This window comes from Dendropsophus ebraccatus, unplaced genomic scaffold, assembly GCF_027789765.1.
Source record: "Dendropsophus ebraccatus isolate aDenEbr1 unplaced genomic scaffold, aDenEbr1.pat pat_scaffold_820_ctg1, whole genome shotgun sequence".
Classification (NCBI taxonomy): domain Eukaryota; kingdom Metazoa; phylum Chordata; class Amphibia; order Anura; family Hylidae; genus Dendropsophus; species Dendropsophus ebraccatus.
The window spans coordinates 35,454-45,320 of NW_027210419.1; positions in this window are offsets into that span (position 1 = coordinate 35,454).

A 9,867-nucleotide genomic window follows, 5' to 3' on the forward strand; every position below is an offset into this window, starting at 1 on the left:
TAATATTTCTAAAACTTAGCATTGGTTACAGGGGTGTTCCAGCCTGAGGCATTGATCACTAAGGGTCCTATTCCACGGGCCGACGGGGGCCCATCAATAATGTAAACGAGCGCCGATCTGCTAGATCGGCGCTCGTTTACTGGGCCTATTCCATGGCCCGATAATCGTTTAGCGAGGGCTGCAGGGACATCGTTACTGATGTCCTTGCAGCCCTTCTTTAAACACCATACATTACCTAAGCATGTTGTAGGGCTTCTTCTGCGCTCCTTCTTTCTCCCGATCCCGCGCGCAGCAGCAGCAGCTTCGGTCCAGGGGGCCGTGGTGGCCCTGGCCAGTGATTGGCTCAGCAGTCTGTCAGCTAAGACAGGCCGCACCGAAGCTGCTGCTGAGCGCGGGATCGGGAGGAAGAAGGAGCGCAGAAGACCTGCAACATGCCTAGGTAAAGTATGGTGCTTGTGAAATCATTGGTCACCCATTGCGCATCGCTATTCCACGCAGCGACACGATCATCGGCTGATCGTTGTCTCTGTTCCAAGGATCTGTCAGATTATCACTCCGTGGAATAGGACCCTATGAGTGGGGGTGCAGCTGCTGAGACCCCCCACTCATCACCAGTCCCCTATTTACTCTTAGTTTTTAATCGCTCTCTTGCATCTGGAGTGTTGTGGAAATCAGCAAATAGGTGATAAGTGCTTCAGGGGGAAAAAAACCAATCTGGCCACATGAAAATTCCATCCAAATTCGTTCACTACTCTATCTTATTTAGTCATTTTAAGTCTCGTGTACAAATTAGATAAAGATGTGATTCTGGATTTTGTAAAACCCCTTGAGGGTGCTTTCACACCTACAGGATCTGCAGCAGATTTGATGCTGTGTTCAGTTATTTAAATGAAATCTGCTGCAGAAAATCAGCTGCAGATCCTGTAGGTGTGAACGCACCATAAAATGGACTAATCTTTTGCCATCTCCTGTCGCCTTGTACCAAGGTTGTACTTTGTGCACAGGACACCTGCCATAATGCATGTGCGGTGAATCGTTTATGCTGTAGACCCCACATTTCCCTTCTTTTAACATTGTTTTTCACAGTTTTCCATCACGGTTTAATAAAGCAGAATTATATTGGGTTAATTTAGCCAAGTGTCCTGTCTGTTTGGCCATAGACTCCTGTGTAGTATGGCGAAAGTGACCATTAAAGGGGTATTCCAGTGAAAAACTTTCTATCAAATCAACTGGTTTCAAAAACTTATAGATTTGTAATTGACTTCTGTTTAAAAATCTTAAGTCTTTTAGTACTTAACAGCTGCTGTATGTCCTGCAGGAAATGTTGTTTTCTTTCCAGTCTGACACAGTGCTCTCTGCTGCCACCTCTGTCCAAGACAGGAACTGTCAAGAGCAGGAGAGGTTTTCTATGGGAATTTGCTACTGCTCTGGACAGTTCCTGACATGGACAGAGGTGGCAGCAGAGAGCACTGTATCAGACTGAAAAGAAAACAACAGCCTATGTTCATTCAGGACTCCCTAGGGCTGCATCAGACTTCTTCAGCCACCGGTATTCAAATGCTTGAATGATCAGACTTGAGCATGGTTGAGTTGGGCTCATCTCTACTTGATACAAATCTGAACTCACAGACTTTTAACCTGAGTGTGCGCATAGGCTTAGTCTGTATACCCATCAGTCTGTTATAGTACACAAGTATTTTACCATATTTTACCTCCTGGTCTGTTTGAAGTTACCCACTAAATTCAGTCGGGTCTGTCAGTGCAGGGGTCCATTCGGCTTTGTCAGCAGTCGGGACAGAAGCCGCTGGTGGGGGTAGATGGGTATGTTGTACTCAATGGATATGATTGAAACGTGAGATGCCCACAGCAACCAATCAGATTTCATGTACTAAACTGCACAGGACTCTAACATGGATTCTGATTGGTTTGCCCCTATACGATCCTCTCCTACATCAGAAGCATAATTCAGGGCTTGGAGGTGATGGCTGTAAGGTTTTCATTGTTATAGTAGTTTGTTGGATGAAAGTTTATTGGGACACGTCCTGGAGGGCTACTTGGTGTTTGCTTGCTACTGTTTGCATTCCCTTTTATTATTTATAGTGTGGTGTCGGGATGTTACCTTCTCTTTACCAGGACCTTATGTATCAAAACGGTTAAAGAAAAATGTCCGCCTCCACTAGGCTGTTTTTTTCATTTGGGGTTTTCCTAGATATATTTTCCTAACCAATGATCACTTATAGTGAGAAGTAATGGCGATGAGCTGCTCCTTTCTTACTATACTGCATTTTAGACTTTGGTCTCATACTTAGAGATGAGCAAATTTACCGTACAAACTAGGCAAACCGCTCGGCAATCTGTTTATTAGCCTGCTGCCTTTGAAGTCCGTGCTGCTCGGAAAAGCTGGATTCAGTCCTGGGAGAAGTTTCCCAGGATTGGGTCCAGCTTTTCCAGGCACCCCGAGTAGAGCAGCAGGCCGATAAGTAGATTTGCGATTCGCTTAGTTGGTGGTCTTTTTAGATGTAGTTGAACTTTTGACACTCTATTTTCAGAGAAAGACACAGCTGCTTTCTTTCAGCAACAGCACCACTCTTGTTCTCAGTGTGTGTGGTAAATGCAGGAGAGTTGCAATACCACATGCAACCTCAGGACACGGGTGATGCTGTTTGTGAAAGAAAACGACTTTGTCTGTCTTTTTCTGTATAACCCCTATAACTGATTTGGAGTTTTATAAGATCCTGGGTCTGGTGCCATCTTGCTTATTTCTTTAGAAGGATCTCCTGCTCTTTGCATGCCCCTAGGTCAGCAGTCCACAGCCTGTGGCTCCCTGACTTCTCTAAAACTACAACTCTCAGCATGTCCTTACAGCTGGAGACCTATGGGTTGCAGCTTAGGCTTAGGGAGTCCCGATTAGGACCCAGATAAGTCAGCTTGACCATTCATAAATATTCAATCATTGTCTAGTCACATGTAGATTGCTTGTACAGGTTAAAATGATGACTGTTTGCTCCAATAAACAGTGCCACTCCTTTTCACAGGTCGCGTATAGTATTGCAGCTCAACTCTGTGGCCACATACGATGTAATAGTTAACTTTTTTTTTTTTTTTCATTTCACTGGTTCAAAACTTTTTTTTTTTTTTTTAGTTTATTTGAAAACATAAAATTTATAGATATATATTTTTAATTATTGGTTGAAATTAGTTTTGAAGTATTTTTCTTTTTCTTGGCATTTTTGTTCCCTAGGAACAGAACGGACCTCCTGTATCAACACTGTCTCTTGGAATGTATGGTCAGTTTATCCCTAGCAACCTAGGGAGCCTGTGCTTCATTTATCACCTAGTGATGGTTGTTAGGATAAGTTAGGCCACACACCCCTCCCATAAGGCTGTTGATACAGGAGCACCAGTACCAGCAGGGTCGGGGCAGACTTGTCGGGTATTCCATTTTTCCTTTTGTATATACGTTGATTTGCATGTTTTGTTCATGATTTTAGATGTATGCAGCTATTAAAGATGACAATGTACCTTATTAACCCCTGGTTGCTGCCCCTGCCAAATAAAGAAGGTGAAGAGACATCACCTTTCATTGCTCTAGTGCAGCGGTTTCCAACATGTTGCAAAAATACAACTCCCAGTCTTGGCAGTAGTTTTGCAACAGGTTGGAAACCACTGATCTAGTATAAGTGGGTGGAGTATGGAGGTCAGATGGGATCTGATTGTACTAAGATAGTACTTGTAAAACTGGTTACAGCTAATGGCCTGACTAAATAAAGTTGAATTTTCAATTTAGACGCGTGTGGAGGACACTCTGTTATGAATATAGCATCCACCATGGCGGCGTACACAGTGCCACTTACAGCAAGACACGGAAAAGCAAACGCCAGCAGTTTACAGAAACAGCGATTTTTTTTTTTTTTTTTTTTTTTTCATGGAGATATGGCTTTGGCTTCAAATCTTTGGCAGATAATCTTTCTTTGTAAATGGACCGTAAACCAACCTTATATATAGTTTTATATACGGTAGATTTGTAATTTACTTCTATTTAAATTCTCAACTCTTCCCATACTTATTAGCTGCTGTATGTCCTGCAGGAAGTGTTTTATTTTCAGTCTGAGACAGTGCTCTCTGCTGACATCTCTGGCCGAAACAGGAACTGTTCAGAGGAGGAGAGGTTTTCTATGGGGATTCATATAGAAAGCCTTTCCTACTCTGGACCGTTCCAGATATTTGGCATGTAATAGCCATTACTATAGGCTGCAATTGTCACTGTGCATGTAGTCAGAGCATATAGGTCAGGGGTGTCAGGTACATGGCCCTCCAGCTGTTTCAAAACTACAATTCCCATCCTGCTCGGACAGCTAAAGCTTTGGCTCTCCAGGCATGATGGGAATTGTAGTTTAGCAACACCACTGGAGGGCAGCGAGTTTGACACCTGTGTTATAAGTGGTAATAGTCATAGCCTAGGCTTACACAGTGAGGAGCACAGAACGTCAGATTTACAAACCGGTTTTATTTAAACAGCATTAATACAATTAAATATTAATTCTTTAATTGCAAAACAATTATTGGAAAAAAATCTCACAGAAAAGATTTATTAGAAATACAGTCAATCTTAAAATAAAGATCTTTAGGCCACGTTCACACAGGACAACCAAACCAGCGCTCAAAAATAGACGTTGGGCACTGTTTTTAGCCAGAGCAGAGATGGCTAAGGATATGGCTGGCTCTGGAGGACTCAATGCATTTCTGCATTACATGGGCAACATGTTACCCTTGTGTTGGTGCAACAGGGTAAATATTAAATCCAGTTATCCAGGATTAGAAAAAGCACAGCTGCTTTCTTGCAAAAACAGCACCACCCCTGTCCCCAGGTTGTATGTGGCATTACAATTTAGCTCCATTGACTTCAATAGTTCTAAACCTGGATAATCCCTTTAACATTCGCTGTTAGTTGATCCAACACTTATTTGTGCATTGTGTCCCTTAAAGGGGTTAACACAGCACTGTATGAAGCCATGACTAGTTTATTTCCAATGCTAATCAACTACTAAGGGTCCATTTACACAGAAAGATTATCTGCCAAAGATTTGAAGCCAAAGCCAGAAACAGACTATAAACAGAGATCAGGTCAAAACGGAAAGGCTGAGATTTCTCCTCTTTTCACATCCATTCCTGGCTTTGGCTTCAAATCTTTGGCAGATAATCTTTCTGTGTAAATGGACCCTAATGGTGCGTTTAAACAGAGATTTATCTGACCAATTTTGGAAGCCAAAGCCAGGAATGGATTTGAAAAGAGGAGAAATCTCAGCCTTTCATTTATGACCTGATCTCTGTTTATAGTCTGTTCCTGGGTTTGGCTTCAAAAATCTGTCAGATAAATTTGTCTATTTAAATTCACCATAAGTCTACACCGTGAACAGGCAATCAATAGTTTTTGCTCAGAAAACCCCCTTTAAAATGGTGCAGCTGCAGATTTCCAGGCGTGGTTCTGTTTCACCCATCAGGTTCTTCTGTGGAAGCATTATAATGGAAACATTGTCCTATATACAGCATCGGACCGGCCATGTTACAATAGCTTATCCACCAAGTTTTGGATACTGTGCAATATACTGTTGTGCATGAGGCCTAATACATACACAAGGCAACTTTCTACAGTCTGACAATTCCACAAGTAAAACAATACCCTGTGTGAACATTACATTTATATATTAATCAACATTAAATCACAGTTCATGTCAAACAAGAACAATAAAACATAAGTAGATGCAGTGTGGCCAACGCCTGGCACCGATCACTAGTAGTCAGTGGCTGAGTATGTGCAGCTCCATAAAGTACAAGCAAACTCTTATGTCTGCATTATTAGGGCCCTGCTCAGTAAGTGCTGGATATCTACATTGCCTACTGTGTATACTAACCCCCCATCATGGAGCAAAGTCGTATTCTGAAACGCTATTGGCATTAGCTTATCTGATAAAACAGCCACCTGCAATGCATGATCAATACCTATCTGCCAAGATTAAAGGGTTTTTCCCCCACCTGAAATCTTATTTTTTTTTTTTTAATAAAATACATTATAGAAATGTGGAATTCTGGTTGGAGAAAAAAAAAAATAAAAACTTTATTCCATGACTTGCACCACATGTATTATGGGGGAGATTTATTAAACATGGTGTAAAGTGAAACTGGCTCAGTTGCCCCTAGCAACCAATCAGATTCCACTTTTCATTCCTCATAGACGCTTTGGAAAATGAAAGGTGGAATCTGATTGGTTGCTAGGGGCAACTGAGCCAGTTTCACTTTACACCATCTTTGATAAATCTCCCCCTATATGTGTTAGCCACTTTTAGTGCCTCACCCATCAAGCAGTATGACCTAGAAGAAATGGATGGGGTGGAATATACTGCCCAACTCTCAGGCACTGTAAACTTAGCCTAAACACACTCTAAGGGCGGGTTCACACTACGTAATTCTCGCGGACAATGTCAGCGGAAGTCCGTCAGCTGTCCGCCTGCACGGGCACGCGCTCTTCCGCCAGCCCCATAGACACCATTCTATGGGCCGGCGTATTCCGCGATCCGCTAAAAGAATTTACATGACACTTCTTTCAGCGTATAGCGGAATACGCCGGCCCATAGAATGGTGTCTATGGGGCCGGCGGAAAGGCGCCCAGATGTGCGGGCGGACAGCTGACGGAATTCCGCGGACATTGTCCGCGAGAATTCCGTAGTGTGAACCTGCCCTAAGGCTGGGTTCACACTACGTATATTTCAGTCAGTATTGCAACCAAAACCAGGAGTGGATTAAAAACACAGAAAGGATCTGTTCACACAATGGTGAAATTGAGTGGATGGCCGCCATATAACAGTAAATAACTGCCATTATTTCAATATAACAGCCGTTGTTCTAAAATAACAGCAAATATTTGCCATTAAATGGCGGCCATCCACTCAATTTCATCATTGTGTGAACAGATCCTTTCTGTGTTTTTAATCCACTCCTGGTTTTGGTTGCAATACTGACTGAAATATACTGACTCAAATATACATATACTGACTCAAATATACGTAGTGTGAACATAGCCTAAATCAGGGGTAGGGAACCTTGGCTCTCCAGCTGTTGCAAGAGTACAACTCCCATCATGCCTGTCCAGGCATGATGAGAGTTGTAGTTTTACAGCAGCTGGAGAGTCTTGGTTCCCTACCCCTGCTGTAAATGCTCCAGATTCATTACAGTGGCTCAGGCTGTTTGATAAATATGATGCATTTGTACACTGTCTAGTGTAATGCTGCGTTTACACGGAACGATTATCGTGTAAACGCTGTGAACGATCAAGCGACGAGCGAGAAATCGTTCATTTTGATCTTTCAACAAGTTCTCAAATCGTCGTTCATCGTTCGCAAAAAATTTGCAGATCGTTCCGTGTAAACAGTCGTTCACCGATTTACCCTATGTGTGAGATAGGCTTAAGCGATCGCAAAACGAATTTTCCGTACGATATATCGTACCGTCTAAACTCTGATCGATATGAAAAACACATTGTTACTTCGACATCGTATGATCGGGCCAATTATCGTTCCGTGTAAACGTAGCATAAGTCTGTGTTGACCATTATCTTGCTTTGAGTGGCAACTAGTTTTGACCGAACTTGCCAAAACTTCCTCCGAACCTGACAACACGCCATTAGAATCCTGACGTCTGGAGAAGTCAGATGCTGCACTGGGACTGCCAGGAGATCGTGGATGTAGCCTATCGCTGTGCCCATGTTTTCCAGCACTCCCTAGGGCGGCATCCCACTTCTCCAGACGCCAGGAGTGAAAGGCCGAGCAGTCAGGTTCAGAGGACTATTGCTAAACCCGAACTTTCAGCAGGTTTGCTCAACACTAGTGCCAACATCTTGGCACAGTTTTTGCCTACTGTTGCATTATAAACTAAGCTCCCTTATTGGACGATGTGGATTTCCTATTCTTTTCACTGCACTGTGTATAACAAGTGTTTAGAGATTTTACCTACTTCATAATTCTAGTGCATCTGGAGCAGCTGTCATTATAACGCTAGGCCAATGTGTGCAAAACCAACTATTTTGGTGCAAACCGTTGTCGTAAAAAGTACGTCACCCAATGCGTCGCTTGCAGCTCGACAAATGTAATGCATCTTACTAGACATGTTAGAAACCGCTGTTGTAGTGTAAACTGTGAGAAGTTTGGTACATCTTTAGGCTGCCTGGTCTAAGCTTCAAAGGGGTTATCCAGTGCTACAAAAACATGGCCACTTTCTTCCAGAGACAGCCCCACTCTTCTCTCCAATTTGGGTGGAGTTTTGTAACTTCGTTCCATTGAAGTGAATAGAGCTTAATTACAAACCACACCTGAACTGGAGACAAGAGTTGTGCTGTCTCTGGAAGAAAGTGGCTATGTTTTTGTAGCACTGGATAACCCCTTTAAGGGTACAAACACACACAGCAGATACGCAGCAGATTTGATACTGTGTTCAGTTATTTAGATCTAATCTGCTGCGTATCGCAGCAATAAATACGCAGCGTATATGCCGTGTGTGTTTGTACCCTTAAGGGGTTATCCAGCGCTACAAAAACATGGCCACTTTTCCCCCTACTGTTGTCTCCAGTTCAGGTGCAGTTTGCAATTAAGCTCCATTTACTTCATCGGAACTGAGTTTCAAAACCCCACCCAATCTGGAGACAACAGTAGGGAGAAAGTGGCCATGTTTTTGTAGCGCTGGATAACCCCTTTAAGTCAAGTATTAGGCAGCATTAGTAAATGCTGCCCCACTGTGCACAGCAGCTCCCCTAACTCTTATTCACTTCAATGGGAATTGAAGTCTTTACTTGTAGCTGCCAACTTATCAGGTGGGATAGGTGTAAAGCAGGGGTAAGAAACCTTGGCTCTCCAGCTGTTAAACTCCCATCATGCCTAAAGCTTTGACTGTCCAGGCATGATGGGAGTTGTAGTTTTACAACAGCTGGAGGTTCCCTACCTCTGGTGTAAAGAGTAGAGATGAGCATAAAAGTAAAAGGCCGAGCGTTCAGGGTTTCACTCCTCTCTAAGAAAGAAGTTGATATTCTGGGTAAAGATGTGGGACCTGATTCTATCCATCCCGTGGATATGCCATCCAGCTCTAAGATGGATATAACCCTTAGGGTCCATTTACACAGAGATTATCTGCCAAAGATTTGAAGCCAAAGCCAGGAATGGATTTGAAACGAGGAGAAATCTCAGTCTTTTCTTTATGACCTGATCTCTGTTTATAGTCTTTATGGCTTTGGCTTCAAATCTTTGGCAGATAATCTTCCTGTGTAAATAGACCTTTAGCTGCTCTGATGAATGTCATGTGGACAGGACTATCCCATTATGTCTCATATCTAGCTGCTTAGTGGAGTTTACTTTTTAATTCCCTGGGTTACAGAATCAAAAGGGTCATTTCTGTAATATTAAATGCATTTTATGCCCCACTTTAAAAAAAAAATATATATATATTAATTCAAGAATTCAGAAAATGATGATATGTTGCTGGAAGAGAACAGAAGTGTTTGTTTCTTCCAGTCTAATATTTATATTCTCTATAAGATAGCTGTAGGACATCACATAGGATAATACATTTATAATGGCATCTTGTGACTCGGGTGGGAAGATACATAGAACATGAAATAACCCCACGAGAAAACACACATAAGCCAAATGTTTAGGCTACGTACGTCCTGTTAATGTCAGGTGCGGCCTATAAATAGGCAGTGTCATTGAATAAAAACTAGGAACATCTCCTAAACATATGGCAAAAGACTGATCTTCAGCGACCAACTGATCACGAGAAGCAGTCACTGAGCGTGTACTCTTACTGGTCTGTCTTCGTAACAGC